This window comes from Macaca nemestrina, chromosome 19, assembly GCF_043159975.1.
Source record: "Macaca nemestrina isolate mMacNem1 chromosome 19, mMacNem.hap1, whole genome shotgun sequence".
In the NCBI taxonomy this organism is placed as follows: domain Eukaryota; kingdom Metazoa; phylum Chordata; class Mammalia; order Primates; family Cercopithecidae; genus Macaca; species Macaca nemestrina.
Genome location: NC_092143.1, coordinates 83,385,132 through 83,409,971, shown reverse-complemented (window position 1 = coordinate 83,409,971; position 24,840 = coordinate 83,385,132). Strand labels below are relative to the sequence as shown.

At 52.1% G+C, this 24,840-nt stretch overlaps 1 protein-coding gene across 18 annotated transcripts in view; it reads right to left on the bottom strand.

Annotated features, from left to right (window-relative positions):
- The window catches only part of LOC105478940 (low density lipoprotein receptor class A domain containing 4), a 436,625-nt gene extending 417,605 nt beyond the window's left edge, over positions 1–19,020 (bottom strand). For 8 of the 18 annotated variants that reach the window (XM_071085751.1, XM_071085747.1, XM_071085752.1 and 5 more), the window contains exon 1: positions 18,891–19,020. The gene's annotated coding sequence lies outside the window, so the exon portion shown is untranslated. Of the gene's footprint in view, positions 1–17,626; positions 17,917–18,373; positions 18,465–18,560; positions 18,693–18,890 lie in introns of those variants that run through there. The other 10 variants (XM_071085753.1, XM_071085748.1, XM_071085754.1 and 7 more) reach the window with 5 other exon arrangements.
- Between the last annotated feature and the right edge of the window lie 5,820 nt (positions 19,021–24,840).

Here is a 24,840-nt window from a genome sequence, read left to right as displayed (position 1 = left end):
TCCTAACGGAGGCAAGGATCAGAGCCCAGCCTGCAAGAAAAGCAACCCAACCAGGGCTGGATGGACACTTCCCCGGGGCTGGACGGCAGATGTGTCCTCAGACTGGGAAGGAAATAAAATCGACTCGTCCAACCACGGCTGATCGCATCCGCAACGTGGCTACTGGTCCATCACACAGGCTAAAGGCCGTCAGTAGGAACGAATCACAATAGTCCTCACCACTACTTAGAATGTGGGGGTTTTTTTCCCAGGTTTTTCTCCTTCTTCCACACTTGGTTTTCACAATCCTTGTGGATTTCAAATCCAAGGCAACAGAACTCATACCAGAATAAAAGCACAGTCAGATGCCTGGAGGGTGAGTCAGACTTCCAGGTAGCTGTCGAACATTTAGTCTTCTTTGAAAAGCTGGAAAAGAGATTCACAGACCGTAATTTTCTCTACGTTGAACTCTTTCTGATCCCAAAAACAGACGAAAACTGCTTAGGAGAATCAAAGTTATGATAGAGACATGTTGTCTAAAGAGAAAGCATCTACAGATGAGGAATTTAATAAACTTTAATAATCTGACGGTTTTTGTTTTTGTTTTTGTTTTTTTTTGAGATGGAGTTTTGCTCTTGTTGCCCAGGCTGGAGTGCAGTGGCACAATCTCGGCTCACTGCAACCTCCACCTCCTGGGTTTAAGCGATTCTCCTGCCTCAGCCTCCCAAGCAGCTGGGATTACAGGCATGTGCCACCACACCCAGCTAAGGTTTTGTATTTTTAGTAGAGACAGGGTTTCTCCATGTTGGTCAGGCTGGTCTCGAACTCCCGACCTCAAGAAGTGATCCACTTGCCTTGGCCTCCCAAAGTGCTGGGATGACAGGCATAAGCCACCGTGCCCGGCCTAATCGGATGATTTTTTTTACAGCTTGATAAATTGGTTTCTAAGCAAATAAATAACTAATTTATCCAAAATATATGTAGCCAGCAAGTTAAGTTTGGGAGGAGAGAAGGGAAGGGCAAAAGTTGGTCTGAAAAACAATCGCTTCCCCTGGTTTCTGGTAGGTAGTTTACTTAGCAGAAAACAGTAAAACAAGAAGGGAATGTAGGTGAGTAGCAGCCCATGGGGCGGGGCGGGGCTCACCGAAGGAAGGGAGCATCCCTCTCACTGCTGCTCATAATTCAGCCTTTCTGCAGGACTTTGTTTGCACCGAGGCCTGTCCTGACCCATGGAGGCCCAGACGAGACGGCCTCGCACCCACACCCGGCACTGGCACCCACCCAGACGAGACGGCCTCGCACCCACACCCAGCACTGGCACCCACCCAGACGAGACGGCCTCGCACCCACACCCAGCACCCACCCAGACGAGACGGCCTCGCACCCACACCCGGCACCCACCCAGACGAGACGGCCTCGCACCACACCCAGCACCCACCCAGACGAGACGGCCTCGCACCCACACCCAGCACCCACCCAGACGAGACGGCCTCGCACCCACACCCAGCACTGGCACCCACCCAGACGAGACGGCCTCGCACCCACACCCAGCACCCACCCAGACGAGACGGCCTCGCACCCACACCCGGCACCCACCCAGACGAGACGGCCTCGCACCCACACCCAGCACCCACCCAGACGAGACGGCCTCGCACCCACACCCAGCACCGGCACCCACCCAGACGAGACGGCCTCGCACCCACACCCAGCACCCACCCAGACGAGATGGCCTCGCACCCACACCCAGCACTGGCACCCACCCAGACGAGATGGCCTCACACCCACACCCGGCACCCACCCAGGAGGTGACAGAAGGGAGGAGTCCAGAGCCCCATCCAGGCCTGCGAGTCTGTGGACCTGCCCTCCGTCCTCCCCTGGCCAGGGTGTCTGCTCAAAAGTCCATCTGTTTATTCAACAAACAGTCCTGGCAGCCCGATGCCGGGCCAGGACAGGGACAAGACGATTGTCTGCCCTCCTGGAGCTCACAATGACCAGGCCCCGTGCAGGAGACACACGGGCCGGGGAAGGCCTCCGAGGCAAAGCCAGGGGACCAGCGTGCACACCCAGGGAGTTTTGGGTAGGGCAACCACAGAGGCCTGTGGGGCGAGGAGGTGCGCGGTGAGGAGCCTCAGCAGGAGGGAGGCCCGAGCGGCATGGGGCGCGCCATCAGGGACTGAGGATCACACGGGTCACTCGCTGCTGCATCCAGACCAGATTACCGCGGGTGGGGAGGACGGCACCCGGTCAGAGGCCCTGCAGACACCCAGGGTCAGAGGACACACGAGCGCTGCTGGTGGCGACAGTGAAAAGCGGTCAGATTGGGATGAACACTGGAGGCAGAAAAAACAGGTTTCAAACATGGACCGGGCTATGGGAAAAGGTAATGAAAGAAGCGTCTGAGATGTGAATCCGCGGGCAGACAAGGATGCTGGTGACCGGAATGGGACTGAGATGTGTGGCCTGAACCCCCGGGCACACGAGGATGCTGGTGACTGGAACGGGACTGAGATGTGTGGCCTGAACCCCCGGGCACACGAGGATGCTGGTGACCGGAACGGGACTGAGATGTGTGGCCTGAACCCCCGGGCACACGAGGATGCTGGTGACCGGAACGGGACTGTGGGGAGTGACGGGGCTCGGGAGCTGAGGGCCAGGGAGGAGCAGGTGGGGGAGTAAGAGTTCAGTCTTAGACATGCTGGCTTGGAGGTGCCTATGAGTAGAGATGCCTGGTAGGCAGGTAGGTGTAGAAGCCTGGGGTCTGGAGTTCGGGCCGAGGTCCTCAGTGGAAATACACAATCAGTCTCAATAGTTGCGACACAACTCTGCCTCTAAGCTCTCCAGCTGTGAATACAAGGTTCTAGGCTCAGAAACCTCTCTCCACGGACAGCTAAGGGCCAGACCCCGTTCCTCTGGCCTCTGAAGCTGGCCACACCTTACCAGCAGGTTCTGCTCTCAGGCTGCATCACCCCGGGAGGGAGGGGGAAAAACACTCAAAGAATCTTTGCTTAGAGAAGGTCTCCATAGAACAGCACCAGAGACAGTAACAAACTGGTCACAGGATGGAGAGTGTTTCCAGTAAGAGGTGCCGGCTTCCTTGGCCCCCTTCCAAACACAGCTCTCCCGCCCCTCACTGGGCTCTGAGCGGTGGGCCCCTCTGCCAACCCGAGAACAAGCCAGAGGGTCCCCTGATGCCACTTCTTAACAGTCGGCAAGACAATGCATTTGCTACATCGCAGCAGCACTACCTCATCCAGCAGCAGAGAACATATCCGAATGGCACGGCATTTGCCTTCTTCGCAGCCAGTGACCCGTGTCTAAGCAGACGCAAGAGCACCCCACCCGCTCATGTCCTTCAGGGCAGGCGCCCGCAACAGAGGTGGAGCCACTGGCGGCAAGTTCTGCCCCTAACACACTGTGTGTGGTAACAAGCAGGCCCTCTGCCGTCGTCTGGAGCCCTCACTGATCCCACAACTAACTACCAGGGGAGATGAGAAAGCGCTTCACCTGCCACCTCATCACTGGAACAATGAGCTGGAGCCTTGGTCATGGGGACGCTGGCTCCTGTTCCCTTCAGGGAACCAGGAGGACCACACCAGGGAGAGCCAGCAGCCGTGGCAGCCTTCTGTGTCCACCGTCAGCTTCGGGTCCAGAGCTGAGTTCGGACAGGCGTCCCAGCCGGCACGCGCCCCTCCCACACGCAGCTTCCAGGGAGCGTGGCTGGAGGCGGCACTTCCCCGGCTGTGGAGGAGAGAGCGGGAAGCTGCGAAGCCAGTGTGAACGGCACACACGGCTTCCACTTGGAACGCAAGCAGGGGATCAGAGGACTTGGCAGCCAGAGCCGCAGACGACAGTGACTAGCTGAGCTGGGGAAAGATGCGGCAGCAAGAGGTGACACAGAGGCTTGTGGAGCCCAGCGGCAGCCGGGAGCAAGGGCCACAGCACGGGGCAGCGGGAGCCGCCCACCGGACAAGGCCAGGGGGAAAGGAAGGCGATGTTGTTGAAAGGGGAGAAACGGAACTGAAGTCACCTCGCGTTCACAGCCGCACAACTTGTACCAGGACAGAAGTGCAAACCGTGCCAGGCAAAAAGGGGCACAGGCTGCAGACAGAGGCGGGAGGTGAATGGGACAGACACGAGAGGGGCCACACTGGTGGACCCTCCCCACCGCTGGCACCAGGCCGAGTCTCTGCACCGCTCAGGACCTAGGACACACTCCTAAGTCCCACAAGAGCGGCCAGAAGATGCTCCTCTGAGAGGGAGGAGATGAGAGCAGGCCCCTGCGGTGGCCCAGCCTGCGCCGCACTCAGGCCACACTCCATCCTGCACGGCCCACCAGGAGAGGCCTTCCCGGGTTGCCCCTTCAGCCCCCTTGATGTAACTATGTGTATCTTTGAATTCAGTTTCTAGTGCTACACCCCTGACCTCCCAAAATGACATCGACTGGGTGGGTGCCTGCCCAGCCACCAAGCTGCCATCCCTGGGACCAGTGTCCTTCAGGAAACAGCCCGCTATGTGGCTTGGACAACCACTGGGCATCACTTTCCAATTAGGTTTCACACATCAAAATAACATAAACTCTGACCTGAATTCCCCATTCAGTTAATAGCCACATTAGAGAAGAAACAAATCCATTAATTATACTTCTATGTACATGTCATTAATTATTTGTTCCTCAAAGCCAAGGAACATGAAATTAGATGTTGTCTGTGAAAAGCTTTAAATAGTTACACGTTTTGCAAATAGAAGGCAGATTATTCCCATGCGAAAGTGATCAACCTGGCTCCCTGGCGTGAACTGCATGGAGTATGAAATTTAAGCATTTTGTGAAATGTAAACAAATATCAACTATTAAAGCACTGTGGTCGAGACAGAGCTCCCCGCTGCAAACAACTGGATATGAAATCCAGGTAGGTGTTCTAACAGGCTTGTTTTTCTTTACCATTCGTGGCTGGTTGATTTGGTTTTCGACAAAGACGGGAAGAAACACTCCACACCAGGACCAGACTCACACCCCCTCGCGCAGGGCTGCAGTCCGGGGGAACGGTGACCCAGAGGGCAAAGGCCACCCGACACGCTCACCAAGCGCAGTGCCCCTCGCCCGGCTCACTCGCGCTCCCAGCCTCTGGCCTTTCTGCGTATGCCCACCTTTCACACAAGCCATGTGTCCACTGCCATTTCTTCTCCAGCAAAACCTGTCCAGACCCCCCTTGCCCTTCTCCCTCCCACGTCCTCCCGCAGCACCTGCCGTTGGCCTCAGCCACAGACATCCACATGCCTCTGAACTTGAAGACGACGCTGCCCGTGGCGTGCATTCCACGCAGGCAGGGAAGGAACCTTCACTCACCCCTGCAGCCCCACAGCACCTGGACGTCCGGAATGAGCTTCACCCAATGACAAGTCTCCATTCTTATAATGCATGTGGGCCCTAAAAGGGTGCCCCTGCTCCGAGCATGGATAAATAATCTCCCCTCCTAAGGAAGATTTCTCACACAAATAAAGCAGAGTCCCATCAACATTTCTGATCACCCAACTGGTGGATCCAACCCCTCCCCGACCTGTGTCAGGATTCGCCCTGGAGGGTTCAGATAGGACGGACCAGGAAGAGGAGCCTAGCGGAGTCAGCGGCAAAGGAGCAGATACCGTCCGTGGATTTTGGGTTAACAACTAAAAGGAGCCTAGCGGAGTCAGCGGCAAAGGAGCAGATACGGTCCGTGGATTTTGGGTTAACAACAACTAAAAGGAGCCTAGCGGAGTCAGCGGCAAAGGAGCAGATACGGTCCGTGGATTTTGGGTTAACAACAACTAAAAGGAGCCTAGCGGAGTCAGCGGCAAAGGAGCAGATACCGTCCGTGGATTTTGGGTTAACAACAACTAAAAGGAGCCTAGCGGAGTCAGCGGCAAAGGAGCAAGACATGGTCCGTGGATTTGCGTTAATGACAACTAAAAGCTACAAGAGTAATTTAGAGTCTGAGTTTGAAATTTCAGGCATTGTAAGCAGTAGCATCTACCCATGACACCCGCAGACACCCTCCCACCTCTTCCCCCACCTGCGGCCATGCATGGCCTGCCCTGCCTTCCCCCGTCTTAACACATATTCCCACTGCCCGCCTGTGGGCCCCCAATTTTCTGAAGCATATACTCCTACAAGCAAAAATGTCTAAGCACACAGGTCATGTACATTTATTTATAAATTATACACATATGCTATGGTAATAGTACATTGTACACAAAATATACAAAGTTTGAAACAATAAAGTAAAAATAAGTATGTGTGCTCTACTGTTTTCTCGCTGCAACCCACTGACCCAGAACACTCTTTCCCTGTTGGTCCACCTGGAAAAAAAAAAAAACTGTTCTTACACTAAGTCTCAGCCCAAGGTCTACGTCTCAGTCCAGCCGTGCTGCTGTAACGAAATACCTTCAATGGCGTCATTTAGAAACAGCAGAAATGTGCTGCTCCCTGTTCTGGTGGCTGGGACGTCCAAGATCAAGGTGCCGGCAAATCCGGTGTGTGGTGAGGGCCCATTCTTCATAGATGGCGCCTTCTGTGAGTCCTCGCGTGGTGGCAGGGGTGAAGAAGCTCCTCCGGCCTCTGTTATAAAGGCACTAATCCCACACATGAGGGAGGAGCCTCGTGACCTAATCCCCTCCTAGTGGCCCCACCGCTCAATACTAGCACAGTGGAGTTATGTTTCAACTGAGGAGTTTCAGGGACACACAGACTTTCAGACGACAGCATTTGGCCTCCTCCATGAAGTCTCCACTGATTGACCAAAGCACACTGAGCCCTCAGGAAGTCAGGAGACAGCAGCTCTACTCACATGTTCCTCTGTCTCCCTGGTGCATCATTAGCCCTGTGTGGCAACCGTGGGCACACCTGTCTTCCACCGGTTTGGGGACAGAGCCATGTCTTTATCTAGTGCCTGGTGCGTGGATCCTGAGTGCTCCATAAAAATGCACAGAGGAGGAAAGGGTAGAAGGAGAAGGAAGGGAGGGAGCGAAGGAGGCGTCAGAGCCACCACCTCTGGGCCTGGGGGCCTCACTCTCCTCCACATCTAAAGCCTTTCTTGAAACACTGCTTAGTTCAAGACGCGATTGTAAAACCACTCGTACTTGCTAATTGCTTCCGCCACACACATTCTATCTTCTCCTTGGTTTCTATGTCCCCAAAAGGTGGGAACTGGGTCTCTGACTGTGCCAGCGCAGGGCACATGTCTCACGAGTACACACGTGGCTCACGAGATGCCTTTTACTGAGACTCACTGTGGTAGCTGGCCTGTCCCACCTCATCTGCTTACATATGATCTTCTCTAATCCTCTCAAAAACCTACGAGGTGGGCAAACAGCTATTTCAGAGAAGGGCGAACTGAGACCTAGAGTCAGTGACGTTTCCCAGGTTGCACGGCCTCCGAGGGGCCCGACAGCACAGGGGCCCAGGAGGGACGGCTAGAAGGATGACTGGGCAACTGCCCATGGCCATGGCAAGCCCTCAGGAAGCCAGGACGCAGCGCGTTTACCCGAATTCTCCCAAGCACACGGCGGGTGATGCAGTCCCCCCGTGGCGGCTGACACACAGGCCGGCGCTTCAGCCTGGACGCTGCCTCCTCGGTGGGTCCAAGGGGAACAGCTTCCTCCACGCAGATGGCAGAACAGAAGCCATTCCCTCAAACACAAATGCGCCCGGCTACAGAACTCCAACAGACAAACAATGTTACAGCAACCAAAGGATGAGGATTCACATGAGAGGGTAATGCCCCAAGAGCCCCATCAGATAACAACTGCTCTGCTTCATTTAAAGTTCAACTTTATCAGAAAACAAATGTCAAGATTTTTCTGGACTAAACTTACTACATATAGCTATTTGTAACTGTACATAGACAACATTTATTTATTATTTTTACATTACTCTTCAGATGAAAGACTGCAAAATCCCGGGACATCTAGTTTAGAAGTAAACAATCTTGAATGTCATATTCAAACACCAATAGGAGGAAAGCTAAGTGTTTTAGAGGCACAATTTTAAAAAATTTTTTTTGTAGAGATAGGGTCTTACTATGCTACCCAGGCTGGTCTCAAACTCCAGCCTTGTGCCTGGCCTAGGGTTCAAGATTTATCTTAATAGCCAAAGTAGCAGAAAAACAAATGTTCAACCAAGCCAACCAACTGCCGACATTTCCCCGAGTCCTGCACACATCGTGTCCAGAAGGCCCCTGTCCCCACCAGGAAAGCAGGGACTGTGTTGCAGGAGCAAGCCAGACAGCAAGGTCAAATCAGACAGAAATCAGTCAGCTCTGCACACCCCAGCCAGTAACAAACACAAAAACACAGGTGGATCTGTCAGGCACCCAAAGCCCCCTGGATCAATGGCAAGCACCGTCCCAGTGACATCAGAGCCACCACCTCGCTAGGGAAAATGGAGAACCGCCAAGGACGACAGCAGAGGCGTGCTCCCCCAAAGACACTGAGGGACCCCACTGGCCAGACCACTGGAGGACTGCCACCCCATTAGCAGCCCTCGGCACACTCCATCTCCACTCCGCAGGCCTCATCCCATCTCCAGCCTTTTGGAATCCATCTCCAAGGTCTTGGCACTGCCACAGGTGAGGGCAGATGTGCACCTGGGACAGAGTGTGGTGCTGATGACAGGCCAGGCGGAGCTGAGAAGGACCCAGTCTGCAGTCTCAGCCCAGGGAGATGGGGCACGGCATCGCCAGCTGAGCTTCTGCCACCTGCACCTGCAGTGCCCAGGCTCACACACCTAGGCAACTCCTTGAAAGCTTTGGCACAGAACACAAAACTGTGCTATGTTCAGGCTCTGTGTCCCCACCCAAATATCACCTTGAATTGTAATCCAAATTGTAATCCCCACGTGTTGGGGGAGGGACCTCATGGGAAGGGAACAGATCATGAGAGCGGCTCCCCCGTGCTGTTCTGATGGTTTTATCAGGGGCTTTTCCTTCCTTTGCTCTGCCCTTCTCTCTCCTGCTGCCAAGTGAAGCAGGACAAGTTTGCTTCCGCTTCCGCCATGACTGTAAGTTTCCCAAGGCCTCCCCAGCCATGTGGAACTATGAGTCAATTAAACCTCTTTCCTTTACAAATTACCCAGCCTCGGGTATTTCTTCATAGCAGCATGAGAACGGACTAATACATATGCCCACCAGGTCCTGTGGGGCCCACTCACCGTCCACCAGGCAACGCCGGGGGAGGTGCATCCCCAGCACATGAGAGAGCAGGTGAGCGCCTTGCATAGTACATGGGGGTCTCCCCACCTGACACACTCAGGTGCCTGTGAACAAAACCACACTGATCATGACCAGGCCTAGAGAAAGTGGTGCCATGCTGCTCCCTCCAGCACGGTAGGCACCCTCCAGTCCAGCCGTTTCCAACCCCTCAATGAAAGACTGTCTTTAATTAGTTCATCACCACCTAGTAAAGTGATTTTCCATCTCTCTCAAGCTTTACGAGCAACAGCTTAGGAGGTCAGGCACTGTTCAGTCGTTGCAACTCTGGAAGGGCTGATGCCTTGGAGGAAAGCAGATCAGCACATTTGCAGAGGAAGTGCAGGTCCTCCACGGACGACACAAGCACGGAGTATGGAGGATCATGAATTTTCTGTCTGCCCGTGATGAATTTTCTGTCTGCGTCCTTAGGGGCAAGACTAGCAAAGAACGTGAGGTCCAATAGGGGTCATTTGAAATGAAGAGAAGCGACTGAACAAGGTAGGGTGGGGCTATCCAAACAGCCAGGTGCTGACTCCACCCTCTCCTGGCCCTCATTCTCCATTGCGAGTTCAAGGCTACCCCTAAAGAGGGAGGATGAGGAGGCTGGGGGAAGACCAAGAGCAGTCTATACCCATCATATCCTGTAATTTGCTTAAAAGACACATTATTAGAATGTTTACTGCCCTGAACCTACCTGAGTAGAATTTGATTCTACTTTTACTTAACTTGAATTTTAAAAAGCACAAAGGTCTTACCCCACCTATTGAGATCATCCACTGACATTACGATGTTTGGCCTTAACAAAATTCTAGCAAACAGCAAAACTCTTTTCATCGATGACCCAGATGATACAAAGTCAGATTTTCAAAATAAAAAGATAGGAAAGAAAATTTAAACATCATATCGTTAGGAAGAAAATTTAAACATCGTATCATTTACTGCCAAATTTGCAAAGCTTTTTTAAATAATACTCGGCATTGACAAGGGTTCAGTGACCCTCTTGTCTGTAGGAATGTAAGTTGCCTCTCCCATTCTGAAAGCCCCATCTGGCAATATTTTTGGAGGACACTTAAGAGTCTTATACCCCCTAATTTCCTTTTTAAGAATCTACCCAAACAATTAAAAAAAAAAAAAAGTTCAGGCCAAGCACAGTGGCTGACGCCTATAATCCCAGCACCCTGGGAGGCCAAAGCGGGAAGATTGCTTCAGCCCAGGAGTTTGAGACCAGCCTGGGCAACATGGTGAAACCCGGTCTCTACCAAAAAAAAAAAAAGCGTGGCAGCATCTGTAGTCCCAGCTACTTAGCAGGCTGAGGGGAGAGGATGCCACAAGCCTGGGAAACAGCAGTTGCAATGAGCCGAGACCACACCACTGCACTCCAGCCTGGACAACAGAGCAAGACTCCATCTCCATTTTTTTAAATTATAAAGTTACATAATACATTTCTAAAAAAAAATGTTTAAAGAAGTTCAATGCAATCGTATTTGTAGCAGAAAACTGGTAACAGCCTCGATGTCCTAAAACTGGTTTTAAAAAAATAACAATATAACCATAGAACAGAATATTATACAGTCCAGAAGTGGGATTTTGGAGAATATTTAAATCACATGAAAAACGTTCATGAAAGAATGTTAAGCTTCTTAAAAAGTACATAAATTACTTTCTAATTAATCAATGAACCTGGAATCTACTAACCTACTAATCATCTCTAACAGTGAGATCATAGAAAATTTCAGGGATTTTTATTTTCTTCCTTCTTTCCCTATTTCCTAATTCTCTTCAGTACACACGTAATCAGGAAAAGACGACGTTATTTGTCCCACAGATACCTCCAGGAGCAGCTACCCCAAGACAGGCCTCGCATCTTGGGTCCTGACAATGTGTTGCTGCTGAGAGCTGCGGACCGAGCAGACAGGGCCCGGACCAGGACAGTCTCTCTAGAGGTCTTCACCTCCTCAACCGTAACTTAACCAGCCCCACACCAGGCTAGCCTGCAGATCAAACGCCACAAAGGCTTAGAAATGCCCTGCGACATGTGGCACGCTCAGCAGTATCTACACAGGGGACAGCATCCATCCCAGCGGCTGGGGGTGGCTCCAGAGCTGTGAGGGACACCCTTTCCTGCCTGTGACTGGGGACCAGTCTGCAAAGAGCTGACTGTCCTGCTAGACTCATGATATGTGCATCTCTTGGGTCCTCCCTTTAGGTCCCACAATCTCGAAGATTTAGCTTGTCCAAGGTGGACAACATTTCACAGGATGTACAAGTCAATATGCATTATTCATTTACCTACACCCCAAAGAGCAAAACAGAAACTCTTGGCCGGGTGCAGTGGCTCACACCTATAATCCCAGCACTCTGGGAGGCTGAGGCCAGCAGATCCCTTGAGGTAATGAGTGTGAAACCAGCCTGGCCACCATGACGAAACCCCGTCTCTACTAAAATACAAATAATAGCTAGATGTAGGGGTGCATGCCTGTAATCCCAGTTACTCGATTTAGGAGGCACAAGAATCGCTTGAACGTGGGAGGCAGAGGTTGCAATGAGCTGAGATGGATTGCACCACTGTACTCCAGCCTGGGTAATAAAGGGAGACTCTATCTAAGAAAAAAAAAAAAAGAGACTCTTAAAGATGGGATAACTTTTTTTCATTTTTAAAAAAACTGTAGGCCACGTGCGGTGGCTCACGTTTGTAATCCCAGCACTTTGGGAGGCCGAGGGGGGCAGATCATGAGGTCAGGAGATCGACACCATCTTGGCTAGTACGGTCAAACCCTGTCTCTACTAAAAATACAAAAAAATTAGCCAGGCGTGGTGTCACACGCGTGTAATCCCAGCTATTCGGGAGGCTGAGGCAGGAGAATGGCATGAACCCAGGAGGCAGAGCTTGCAGTGAGCCGAGATTGTGCCACTGAACTCTAGCCTGGGCAACAGAGTGAGATTCCATCTCAAAAAAAAAAAAAAAAAAAAAGAAAAAAACAAAGAAACTATAGCGCTCTTTGTCCTGCGATGAACTGGATCCTCCCAAGTGAAGAGACAGCTGGCAGGGGCATTACCAGCACACACCCCCAGACCCAGGCGGTTAGCTGCTCCCAGGAACCGGGCAGTCACACCCCACCAGGCTACATCGAGAGGTGCCACGGGGAGGCTGACAGAAGCGGTTTTAAGGACCAGTGCAGAAGAAATATCTGGCAATACCAACACTCCTACTGATTGTTGCTTTGTCTTTCTCTCAAGGAACTCAAGGGATAAGGTGGGTAGAGACAAAGCTGCCATGGTCCAGTCCTCAAAACTGAGGCTCTTGCCATAGGCAAGACAGGCAGAGAGCAGAGACTGGGGTTAAAACAGGGGAGGGAGTTGGAGAGGGAGGGCCACAGCGGAGAGGCAAGAGGGACGAAACCCTGAACTTGCTGGCTGGAGAGTCCCAGTGGGACCTGTATGGGGACAAAAAGAGAATGGTACCCTGCCAGCAAGCGGTCCCAGATGAAGAATTCCTGACCCAGGCCCCACCTCATTTAGGTCCCGGAACCTGGAGCCACGCTGCCTAGGCCGCTCCACCCTTTATTCACACGGTGGTTGACTCTGGGCAATGTCTTGACGTCTCTGTAACATGGGGATGGCAGGAGGACCCACGTCACAGGCCGCTGTGAGGATTAGATTAGTGAGTCAGTGTATGGCAGCCCTCAGAACAGAGCCTGGCACACAGGAGAGGCATAGGAGCACTTGGAGCTGCTGTTATTATCTGCCCACGTGCCCTGGTTAGAGGTCAGGGAGCCCTTCGGAGAGCAGCCTGGCCTCCTACAGCCTCTCCGGCGACTGCCTTCGGAAGCAGAGACTTTCCAGCGGAAATTCCCGTGCAGCTCTGTGCACAGGTTGCTGGTCCCTGGGGCCACGGACTCTGAGAACAATGCCTGGCTGTGCACTGCCGGCCCAGCCCTCTTCTGGAGAATCCCAGCAGCCAGGCGGGCAGCACACCAGGAAACCACACGACATGGCAGAAAGCCTGCCCTTTGCAAACCCCAGAGGCAGGAAGTCGAAGCACATCTGCACAAAGTGCCCTCCTGACACCTGGCGTGGAGGATGGCCAGCCAGTGTGAGTGGGAAGGATCCCTTTCTCTCAAGGCCTACCTTCAGGAGACTGTCTAGGTCCTCAGAGCAGATGAGGGCACACACACGCCACTCGCAACCACCCGCTTCCCTACCTTAACGCCACTCAGTCGTCCAGTCCCCAAGTCCCATCCACAAAGAGAAGAGCAAATCATCTGGCAGGGGACCCCGGTATGAGGCGGCTTTGTAACATGAGCTGTGTGTCCGCAAACAACTAGGGCAAGACTATTAAGTTCATTACACCTGTCACTCTGCCAGCTGAGCTTCCAAATTGCCCAGACGAAAGTACATTATGCCCAAGGAGTGCCACCCAGGCCCTCCCAGGCCAGTACAGGCTTATCTATCGCAGACAATTTGTTCTCAGTGTCTGCACCTGCAGAAATAACACAACTGTAAACAGCCTGAAACTTGGCTTTGAGATACTTAAGGCCCTGGGCAGCCAAGCACAAAGTTGAGGTCTCCAGGGAAGAAGCTAGGTGCCTGCTTTCCCTGCTCAGAGGAAGAACGGGAGTGTGGACCAGAGGTGGGGCCAGCGCAGGGGAGAAGGCGGAGCAGCCTAGCAAAATAAAGGACACAGAGCTGCTCCTCGGATTCTACTGCCCTGCAGTAGAGCCAAAAATAAAAGCAAGGCACATCCTTCTCATTTCCGAACCAAGGCACAGCATTCTAGGCGGCAGGCAGAGGCCCTCTGCGCAGCTGCCTGCACACCAGGCCCATGAGCGGCGCCCAGCCGGCCGCCGGCTGCAGAGTGCGTTTGCAGTGCAAGCGTGTTGCAGACAGCGGTAATTTATTTATCCCTGTCATGTAACATTAACAATCTGTCTGGAGCTTGGCAAGCACCAACTTGCACTGTCACATAAACTGTCTGACAAACTTAAAGTTTCGTAAATGCTTCTCTTTTTCCAGCAGACAATAAAGCATGCTTTAAAAAAAAAAAAAAAGTTGTCATCTTTTCTGTTCCTTTTCTCTCTTCCTCTTCCAAAAAAAAAAAAAAAGGAAGAAAAAGAAAAAAAGGCAACAACAAAAGAACCCATGCTAACAGAAATGATCCCTCAGCAGGACTCTTAACCCTGAACCGCTCGACATTTTTCCGATGCCAAGTAAATGAGTAAATAAATGGATGGGGGGAGTGACGTTGTAGGAGACGGTTGAGAAAGGGGTACAGAGGAAAATCTGCAAAACAAAAGTACAGTCATTAAAAATTAATAAAGGGTGTGGACATGCAGACCCCACCCCCGTCTGCTCATGGGGATTGAGCCAGACACTCTGTGTCCTCGTTAAGTGGAGTCTGGCAGGCTGCCGGCGTGTTAGTGGGTTCTGGGAATGCCAATATATTAACCAGAGGACTTTTTGCATACCCTTTAGAGTTTTTATTCTAGAAAAGTCAACCATTTGGCACGGTGCGGCATTATTTTTGTCCGGGAAAGCTCACAGCTGCCAATCAAGGGAGAAATTATATCTATGTTCTTTGTAATCTCCAAGACCTATCTGGAAAACAAGCTTGGTGGAAAGAAGAGTCTTCACAAAAACAGCTTAAAAGGCCACAGTACCATTTTTAGTGGGATCTCAAAGAAAAGCAATCCATTCTTAAATCACACGGATATGTGACAACACAGACATCATTTTCAATTCCTCCTGTGATGGGGAAAAAAAACGACATTACCTGGAAATTCAAAGCCAATATTTTCAGAGTAATTAATAGTACAGGTACTAGCTTCAGTCCTTTCCTTGCCTAACAACGAAGCAAACAATGCCCCCCAAAAAAAATCTCCCTAAAAAGTGGCTGGTCTTGTGGCCTAAATTTTCAAATAGTAGGCAGAACCTTTGCATTTCTATTTTGAAACTTAAGATTCACCTCCCATGCACACCCATAATATAGGTCAAGATGTAATTCCAGACTAACAGTTCGCGTAGGCAGAACGTCCCTTTGACATCAGAATATAATGGCTTCCAGGAGATTTTTTCTGAGACCTAAAAAAAGGAAGACACAGAGGGAGATACAGAAGGAGACAGAGAGGAAGGAAGAAAGAATAATTTTGGACTACACAGCAATTTTGCCGCTATTCACATTTAATATCCATGTGCCCCTACACATTCCGTTAAATATTTCCAAAAATGTTTCCAGGTTAAAATGGTATGCTCTTCTTCTACACTGTTTTATCACTTCTTGAGTGATAACTTATTTTTCCTTCTCTATTAACTCTTACACAGAAAGAAGGACACATCACAGAGATTGCATAAGCCCAGATTCCAAAGAAAGATGAGAAGAAACATGGCAAGGACTACCAGAAAGATCAGAGCAGTCTACAATTGCAAGGATCCTGCCCGGAGCCCTGAGGTGGCTTTGGTTTTGCGTGATGACGTAGAGCAGTCGCCTCCCACACACCACCACAAGGAGACTTGATGCCAGCTACACGCAAAGAGGTCAGCAGCTCAGGGGTCTGTCTCTGCTGGACCACCTGCCAGAAACTATCCACAAAGAGCAAAACTGACTCTCCTCTGACCGTGTTTCTCTATCAGACAGGGACGTTACCCTGCAGCAGCCCAGAGGAAAAACAGAGAGCGTCCCAGGAGCTGTGAGGCTGATCTGCCAGGCTGCTAAGTCAACCAAGACTGCAGCACAGTCCCAAACTGTAAACACCTCTGCAGACAGGCCCTTGCTCTCCGCGTGCCAGGCAAGAAAACTATTCTTAGAACACTGTCAGCAGTTGGGGGAAAATAAATATTTGTCTATGTATGTATATACTCCAGTGGGAGTGGGGTGGGGTGGAGGAGTCTCAAATAATGTGCCAACAAATTGGCACAAAATCCCTTAATAAGCAGCTGGCACTGGCTGTGTTCCACTGCAGGGCTGTGGTCTTGCAATCCAAGCCCACAAGAGGATTCCAGAGGCAGCCCTAAAAACCCACCGGGAAGAGTCTTCTCCAGTGTAAATACAAACCTACACGAACCAGGACCATGGCCAACAGTGGCAAGCCCTTCCAAGGGTAACAGCAGAACGTTAAGAAATTAGAGAGGTCTTTTAAAACAAGGGAGGGAGGTAGCTACAATTCCATTACAGCAAATCCCTTACTGGCATTTACATTCCCAGCCCTAATTCCTAACAGTGTGTTCAACGTCAATAGCAAAATGAAGCTCTTAAAAAGAATTAAGCTTTCAAAGATCATAAGGAAGTTAGCCCCCTGTTTTCAAAAGCACTGCTTAGAAAGGTCCATCAAATAACATTTCAAGGGTTGATGGGAAACCAAGTGTAATTCAATAAATATACATGGGTAATACTCAGATGTCCTCATTTGTCTATGTAATGACTCAGATTTGACACTACGATCCTTGACTGAACACAAAGACTGTATTCCAGAAGAACTGTGCAGAGTACAAAGGCAGAGTTACAGCTGACAATACACTCGAGTTAAAGACGCGAACAGACAATACTCATATACAGAATTCAGACATGACTTGATGCACTGGCAGTCTCCCTGTGCAGACTTTGCAGAACCTTCTGTCATTCAATACTCAGTCCTGAAGCTCCAGGGCAGATACAGAGAGGAGAATGCCATTCTTGGCTAGCCAAACCGGCAGAAAGGGCCGTTTTTAAAGGGAAGCTTCCCAGCACTAGCCCTTCGAGAAGGCACCAACCCCTACACCAGCCACAGGACCCTATTTTTGAGAGTCAGTGCTGCTCACCATCTCTATCCACCTCTACTGCAAATAACTTACTAATACAAGCGCTCAGAACCCACATTCTGCACAGCTACTCTTACCTCACATCCCACAATGCCTAACACGTAGTAGGTCCCCAATAAATATGTATTGCAAGGATAATTAACATTTAGAAAGCAGCGCTGGTCCAGGGATGAGAAGATGCCAAGATAATTAGAAAAGAGAAAAAGAAAAGGGAATAGACCAAGACACAGAGGAAAAGAAAAGAAGTAAACCGAAATTACCCAATTCTAGCTAATTAAAAAATTTCGGGGGGAAAATAAAAATCACGCTAGTTCACGTGGCTAGGGGCACACAGCAATCATTCCTGCGCCTGGGCAGAGCTAAGGAGCCCCGCTTGCTTTAAAGAGCTTCTCGCTGCCCTGACTGGCGACGAGGTGTCCCTCCAGGTAGGTGACCCAAGAACACGGTGCCCTCGGATGCGCCTTCTGCCGGGGCCGCCCACCCACCACGCATCCCTGTCGTCCTGAAAACCTCTGCCTCATCGGGAAAACCCCTCCTTTTCCAATTAAAAAAAAAAAGTTTAAAAACAAGCAAATGCCCTCTCCGCCGCGACAGCGATTTAACCCACGCCGAGCCCACCGTCTTCCACCGCGTACTCACAGGGCGCGCCCCCAGGCCCACCGGGCGGCGCACCGGGCAGGGGTCCCAGGAAGCCTCCTGCAGGCTGCGCAGCGCAGACCCCGTCACAAAGGCAAGCGCCGGGCCGGGCTGGGTGCTCGTCGCTTCCTGTTTATTCCACGGTGAGGGGCAGAAAGAAATTCAACGCACGCCTGCTTCCTCCGCGGCTCTGAGACCCAGCCTGAGTGCAACAGCAGCCGCCCGAGACAATCGACTTCCCAGCCAATGCCGGGAGCTCCGGGCGGTCCCGCGACCGACGTCAACGCGCGCGGGGGGACCCGGGGGGACCCGGGGGGACCCGGGGGGACGCCGGGTGAAGCCGGCCCCAGGGGTCGGGGGGCGGGGAGCGCGCGGTGCAGGATGCGGGACTGAGGGACTGAGGGGCTGCGGGGCTTGGCCCGCCCCCCTCCTTCCCGCAAACTCCCCGGCCAGGTCCTGCAGGCTCTTCCCGCTTCCCGCTGACCTCCAGTCCCCGCCCGCCGCGGCGCGCCGAGGCCTAGGGGCTCCGAGACGGTTGGGGCTGCCACCCGCGCGCCCATCCCGGCCTCCGGGCGGTGCAGAATTCAATCTTGCAACCGCGGGACACCCGCGCCCCAGGGCACCGGGAAACAGAAAACGGGGTGGGGGTCGGCGAGGTCCCTCCACTGGCGCAACCCCGCCCGCGGGCCAGCGCCGGACCCCCGCCGTGCCCACGGACAAGCCCACCCGGACGCAGCCTCACAGACCTCGCGCGCCCGGCGCCCGGCTGCTCCCTCCGGCCCCCGCCGACGGCGCAGGCTCGCGGACGTCCAGTTCCCAAAGCGTCCGGTCCCCGAGTCCCCCGCCCCCCTCGGCCGCCCCTCCCTCCGGAGCGCCGCGGGGAACTGGGGCCAGAAACCGCAACCACGGCGGCCACCTCGGGTCCGCACTCACCTGGGCCGCCCCTGGGAGCGGAGGCGGAGACTGCCCGCAGTGCGGCTCCGCGGCCACCGGCCCTGCCGGCCAGGGGAGGGGCGCGGTGCGGGGCGCGGCAGGGGGCGCGCGGCGGGCCGGCGGGGAGCGCGGCGCGCCGGGGTTCTTTAAGAGCTGAGGACCTCACCCCCGGGCCTCCCCCGCGCTCCCCGCCCCGCTTCCACTTTCCCAGGCACCCGCAGCCTGTCTGGCGGCTGCGGCGGAGGCGGAGGCGGCGGCTCCTCCGCGGCTTGCAGGGGATCCCCGGCCGGCCGCGGCGGCGCGAGGAGCGGGCAGGGCCAACGCACTCGCCTGCTAGTCCCGCCGGGCCCGGTCCGCAGCCTCAGCGCGGGGAGAGAGGGGACGCGGCGCCGCGGCCGCCGGGGAGGTGTCCCGCCTCCAGTCGCCGGAGGGGGGAGTGTCCCGCCTGCCGCCGCCGTCTGTCTCCAGCCGTGACTGCGCGCCGCGGCTGTGTCTGTCTCCAACTCCTCCAGTCTCTCCTCCTCCTTCCCACTCCGCGGCGGGGACCCGGCGCACGGCCAGGCCGCGGGGGCCCGGGCCGCCGGGTGGGGGGCTCGGGGGTCCCCGGCGCACGAGCCACGCCGACCCCTGCTGGGGGCGGGCCCGGAGGCCGGGGGTGGGCGGTGGGGGAGGTGCGCGGCGCGGAGGCCGCGGGACCCCGGGCTGCACTCCCGCCCAGGGCTCGGGCCCGCGTGGCGCGCGCCCACCGCCGGCCGCACGGGGAACTCCAGGTCGAGCGCGGAGTCCGCGGCAGGGGTGCCCGGAGGAGCCGGCTCGCCGCCCGCAGGCCGGGGGCGGTCTCGGGAGGCTGAGGGCGCGTTGGAGCACAGAGTACCTCGCGGACTGCGTGTGCGCCACGGGCGCGGGACCTCGGGCAGCCGCCTAGAGATGCGCAGTCGGGCTGCAGGACACTTAGTGGGACGGGTCAGTGCTCGGGGAGTCTTGCGGAGCTTGAGGCGCCTCCGGACCCCACCTGGTCGCCCTCTTAATATCCCGCCCTCTTTTAAAGGAAATGGCTCCTACCCAGAAGGTGAGATGGAATCTTCGTGCTGTGACCCTTTCTCCTGGAAGGACCTACATCTGTGAAGACCATTTGAGACTTGACCTCCACCTGAGTGCAGACAAGATGCCATTTTGTTCGGAAGTACACGCATTGCCCCCAGCCAACCCTACCATGTTTGATGGGGGATTGGTTACAGCCGGAGCATATGGGCATTTTAACCCAATTTTATTATAGTCGACCAAAATTAGTTCGCCTCTGCCAAAATTAACCCCCCTGCAGCCATAGCAAAGCACTCCACTAAGCAGGGGTTTCAGGCTGGGTTGAAGATAGGTGCAGCTGATTAAAGGAGTGAACGTTTTCAGCTGTCCCCACACCCCCCCCAAAAAAGTTGTCCAGCTCATATTTCCATAATATCAGAGAAATGAATCTTTTGAAACCTACGTTTTGTCTAATTTGTCAGTGACTTTTTAGTTAGTTGAAATGTTGGCGGAATTCAGCTTCCCTTAAGCTCTCAGCTCTCAGCTGTGATGGCAATTGCCGCGAGCCTTTGATCAGTGCTCACATGTGATGTAATAACAACTACCATTCATGGAGAGCTCTGTGCTAAGCGCTTCACATGGATTGTCTGACTGAGTCCTCACAATAACTGGGAGCTATTACTTCTCCATTTTACACATGAGGAAGTTGAGGCTAGAAGGATTTACTAATTTGTCCTCAGACCACAAAGAGATGGTTTTACATCCCTAACTAGCTGCATAGAAAGCTGGGAGCTGAACCAGCATGCCATACTGCCACCTACCTACAGCAGCGCTGGCAGAAGTTCTTCAGCTCAGCCAGCAGACCAGCCGGCATCTGCCCTGTGCCCGGCGCTGAGCCCGCTCCAGCTGGGAATGCCCAGATCCTGGTCTAATTGAGAAGCTTGTAGCAGGGGAACTTTGAACCTGGCTGCCTGGGTAAACTTTTTAAATGAGCAATAAGCCGGTAAGTGCTTCACACAGGTTATCCTAATCTGACAAGCACGTACCTAGTTTATAGTTAATGTCCACAGATGCAAAACTCACGTGCTTTGGGGTTGGAGAAGCTGCTCTTGCCCTCTTCAGGTAGAAAAAGAAATGACTTTTTCCGTCTAAACATCCCATGGACAATGAAGAAGAAAGATTTTTCCAAAACCACAAAACAATGTCTTCTATTTCACTGGCACAGAATTTATCTGTGTCTAACTTAACCCCGTTAAATTGAGGCTGAATTTTAAAATTGTAATCTCAATTTCTACCGTTTGTGATGAATCTCAATCTCACGTTGCCCTTTCTTATTTTATTTATAAATAGAAACTGTGGCTCTGTATTTCTATTTCTAGAAAATATGTGTCCCTGTGTTTTCTTTTTTTTTTTTTTTTTTTTTTTTTTTGAGGTGGTGTCTCGCTCTGCCGCCCAGGCTGGAGTGCAATGGTGCGACCTCAGCTCACTGCAAGCTCCGCCTCCCGGGTTCACGCCATTCTCCTGCCTCAGCCTCCCGAGTAGCTGGGACCACAGGCACCTGCCACCACACCTGGATAATTTTTTATATTTTTAGTAGAGACGGGTTTTGACTGTGTTAGCCTGGATGGTCTCGATCTCCTGACCTTGTGATCTGCCCGCCTCAGCCTCCCAAAGTGCTGGGATTACAGGCGTGAGCCACCACGCCCGGCCAGGCTCCGCTCTTTCATCAAACACTGACAGAGGCAGGATCGTGTGCCTCTGCATCTCCCTGTCCCTCCGGAGAGGGGTCATTTGTAGAGAGCATAGCAATGTGGCTTTCCTTACCGGAACGCACTCCATAAGAAAAGGGCGAATTCCTTGAAAAGTTCCCTTACAGAAGAAGATACTTAAGTAGCCAACAAACATGGGAAGAGGCGCTCAGTTTGCACTGAACTCACGAAATAGCACACCCACTAGAATGGCTGAGGTTGAAAACACATTCACCAGGGCAAGGAGTCAGTAGGACCTGCATCCCAGCGATTCTCCTCCTACAAGGGCACAAGAGGACTGAGGGCCGACGTCCTACAAACGGCACCCACAAGGAACTTCATGCTGACTTGCTCAAACGCAAGAGAAAAAAACTGGAAATAACCCGAATGTCCATTAGGGGATAAAAAATAAATAAATTGGCCGGGCGCGGTGGCTCAAGCCTGTAATCCCAGCACTTTGGGAGGCCGAGACGGGCGGATCATGAGGTCAGGAGATCGAGACCATCCTGGCTAATACGGTGAAACCCCGTCTCTACTAAAAAATACAAAAAACTAGCCGGGCGAAGTGGCGGGTGCCTGTAGTCCCAGCTACTCGGGAGGCTGAGGCAGGAGAATGGCGTGAACCCGGGAGGCGGAGCTTGCAGTGAGCTGAGATCCGGCCACTGCACTCCAGCCTGGGCGACAGAGCAAGACTCCGTCTCAAAAAAAAAAAATAAATAAATAAATAAATAAATAAATTTTGGTACTCCCGTATAATGGAAGATTACAGAGTAGTTTAAAAACCATGAAACTAATGAGCAGTGATGTTGAACTTTTTAAAATATGCTTGTTGGCCACACGTGTCTTCTTTTGAGAAGTGTCTGTTCCTGTCCTTTGCCCAGTTTTTAATTGGGTTACTTATTTTTTTCTTGTCAATTTGCCATTATCCTCAGCAAACTAATGTGGGAACAGAACATCAAACACCTCATGTTCTCACTTATACGTGGGAGCTGAACAATGAGAACACATAGACCCAGGGAGGGGAACAACGTATATACTGGGGTCTGTCAGGGGAGGGCGGAGGTGGTGGGAACAGCCTTGGGTTAAATAGCTAATGCATGCCGGGATTAATACCTAGGTGATGGGTTGATGGGTGCAGCAAACCACCATGGCACACGTTTACCTATGTAACAAACATGCATGTCCTACACACGGACCCCGGAACTTAAAATAAATTTTTTTAAACCTGTGAAACTGCTGGTATACACAACATGGATAAATGTCACAAAAACTTATTTGAGTGACAGAATTCAGGTGCAAAAGAATAGTAACATATGGTTGTATTTGTGTGATGTTCCAAAACCGGAGAAGCTAACTGACGATGACGGAAGTTAAATCTGTGGTCACTCGGGATGGTAGTGGGTGGGAAGGGGCAAGACAGCCTTTGGGGGAGAGGGAAATGATCTGTCTTCATCTAGTGTGGTTGCAGGGGTATATGCAGATGTAAAAATTCACTAACTGTATGTGAACTTCATATACATTTATATTACACACCACGTTTTTAAGGTTTTGCAAAAAGGGAACTCTTGGATGTGGGAGGACTTTGTAAGGTGGGGTCACTCGGCAGCAGAGTCAGCTCTCTCAGGCGGGGAAAAGCAGAGAGGCAGTCTGCCCACTGGAGGAGACTCCCCAGACACCTCGCAGGCCTCCCTACCTCCACAGGGAAGGGCTCAGCTCACTGCCCTGGGCTGAACGAAGTGCCACGGAGGAGGGCCTGAAGCTCATTGTCCGCAGACACTCACACTACACTGAGGCTTTAAACCGCATGTTTCCACCCCATTCCTTGACACACCTTTGGAAGCTGCCTGTGGCGTTCTTTAACCTCGTTCCACCTGGAAAGGTGGGGACACATAGTGAGACTTTAGGCCTGAGTCACAGATTCTGCCTCAGGAATTTCTCTGCTCTGTCCAGTTCAGCCTGCAAGACTGAAGAACCTCATGTTCCGTTTAAAGTGTGAACTATTTGTTGGGCAGTCCATTAGATGGCAATGATTAAATTAAATGCTTGAAGTAAAAAGGGTAAAGTGCTGTTGGTGGGAGTGTACATTAGTTCAGCCATCGTGGAAGACAGTGTGGTGATTCCTCAAAGACCTAAAGACAGAAATACCTTTCAACCCAGCAATCCCATTACTGGGCATGTACACAAGGGACTATAAATCATTCTATTATAAAGACACATACATATGTATGTTCATTGCAGCACCATTCATAATAGCAAAGACATGGAGTCAACCTAAATACCCATCAATGGTAGACTGGACGAAGAAAATGTGGTACATACACACCACGGAATACTGTGCAGCCGTAAAAAAGAAAGAGATCATGTCCTTTGCAGGATGTGGATGGAGCTGGAGGCCATCATCCTTAGAAAACTAACACAGAAACAGAAAACTGAATACTGAATGTTCCCACTTATAAGTCGAAGCTAAATGATGAGAACACGTGGACACATAGAGGGGAACAGCACACATGGGGGCCTTTCGGAGAGTGGAGGCTGGGAGGAGGGAGAGGATCAGGAAAAGCAAGGAATGCGCTGGGCTTAGTATCTGCATCATGAAATAAACTGTACAACAAACCCCCATGACACAAGTTTACCTGCGTAACAAACATGCACTTGTACCACTAAACCAAAAATAAAAGTTTTGTAGAAGTGTGAAGTGCCCACGTAAGTAAATGTGTGGATATATCACATTTCTTATCAGTGTTGCTGATGTGTGTGCTGATTGTGTCAGTCCGTTCCTGCTGCTATGACAAAATCCCTTAGACTCGGTGATTTATAAACAACAGAAATTTACTTCTTACAGTTCTGGAGGTGGGGAAATCCTAGAAAAGGAGAGACATAGACCAGGTAATCTCAGAGGCCCTTTAAGACCTTCCGCTCTTTCATTCAACAAATACTTACGGGGGATCTTACTGTGCACCAGGCCTGCACAATGTGTTGGGACGCAGCTGTGAACCAAAGTCCCTGCTTCACCCGGCTTACGTTTTAATGGGATGTGAACCTCTGGTAGCCAACACAGAAAAAAAAAGATTTCGGCAAAGAATTGTTCCCATTTAGAAGTCAGTAGGTGCTCCAGACTGCCTCAGTCCCCACCAGCTTCATCCTACCTTTTCTATGCAAAATCTCAAATCAGGACCCATGTCTCCAGGACCACAAAGTCTTCACCCACGAAAGACAGAGAAAAGCTCAAACGGCCAAGTGCGATTTGGAGAAACAAGTCCTGGAGGAAAGGGTAGGAATCGCACGGCTCGTTCTATCTCAGCACTTTGGGCAGAAGCCTCCCTTCAATTCCCTTGGCCACTGAAGGCGTGATAAAAACATTTAGAAGCAAGGCCAACCCTCAGTCAGGCCCAAACTGTGAAGCAGGCAACTTATTCTCAGTTAGCTGCCAGCTAATCTCAATTAAAGCACAAGCCAATAGCTTGACATTCTTATAAATTTTAGACTCTCAAGGGACGTGCCCTCAAGGGTGA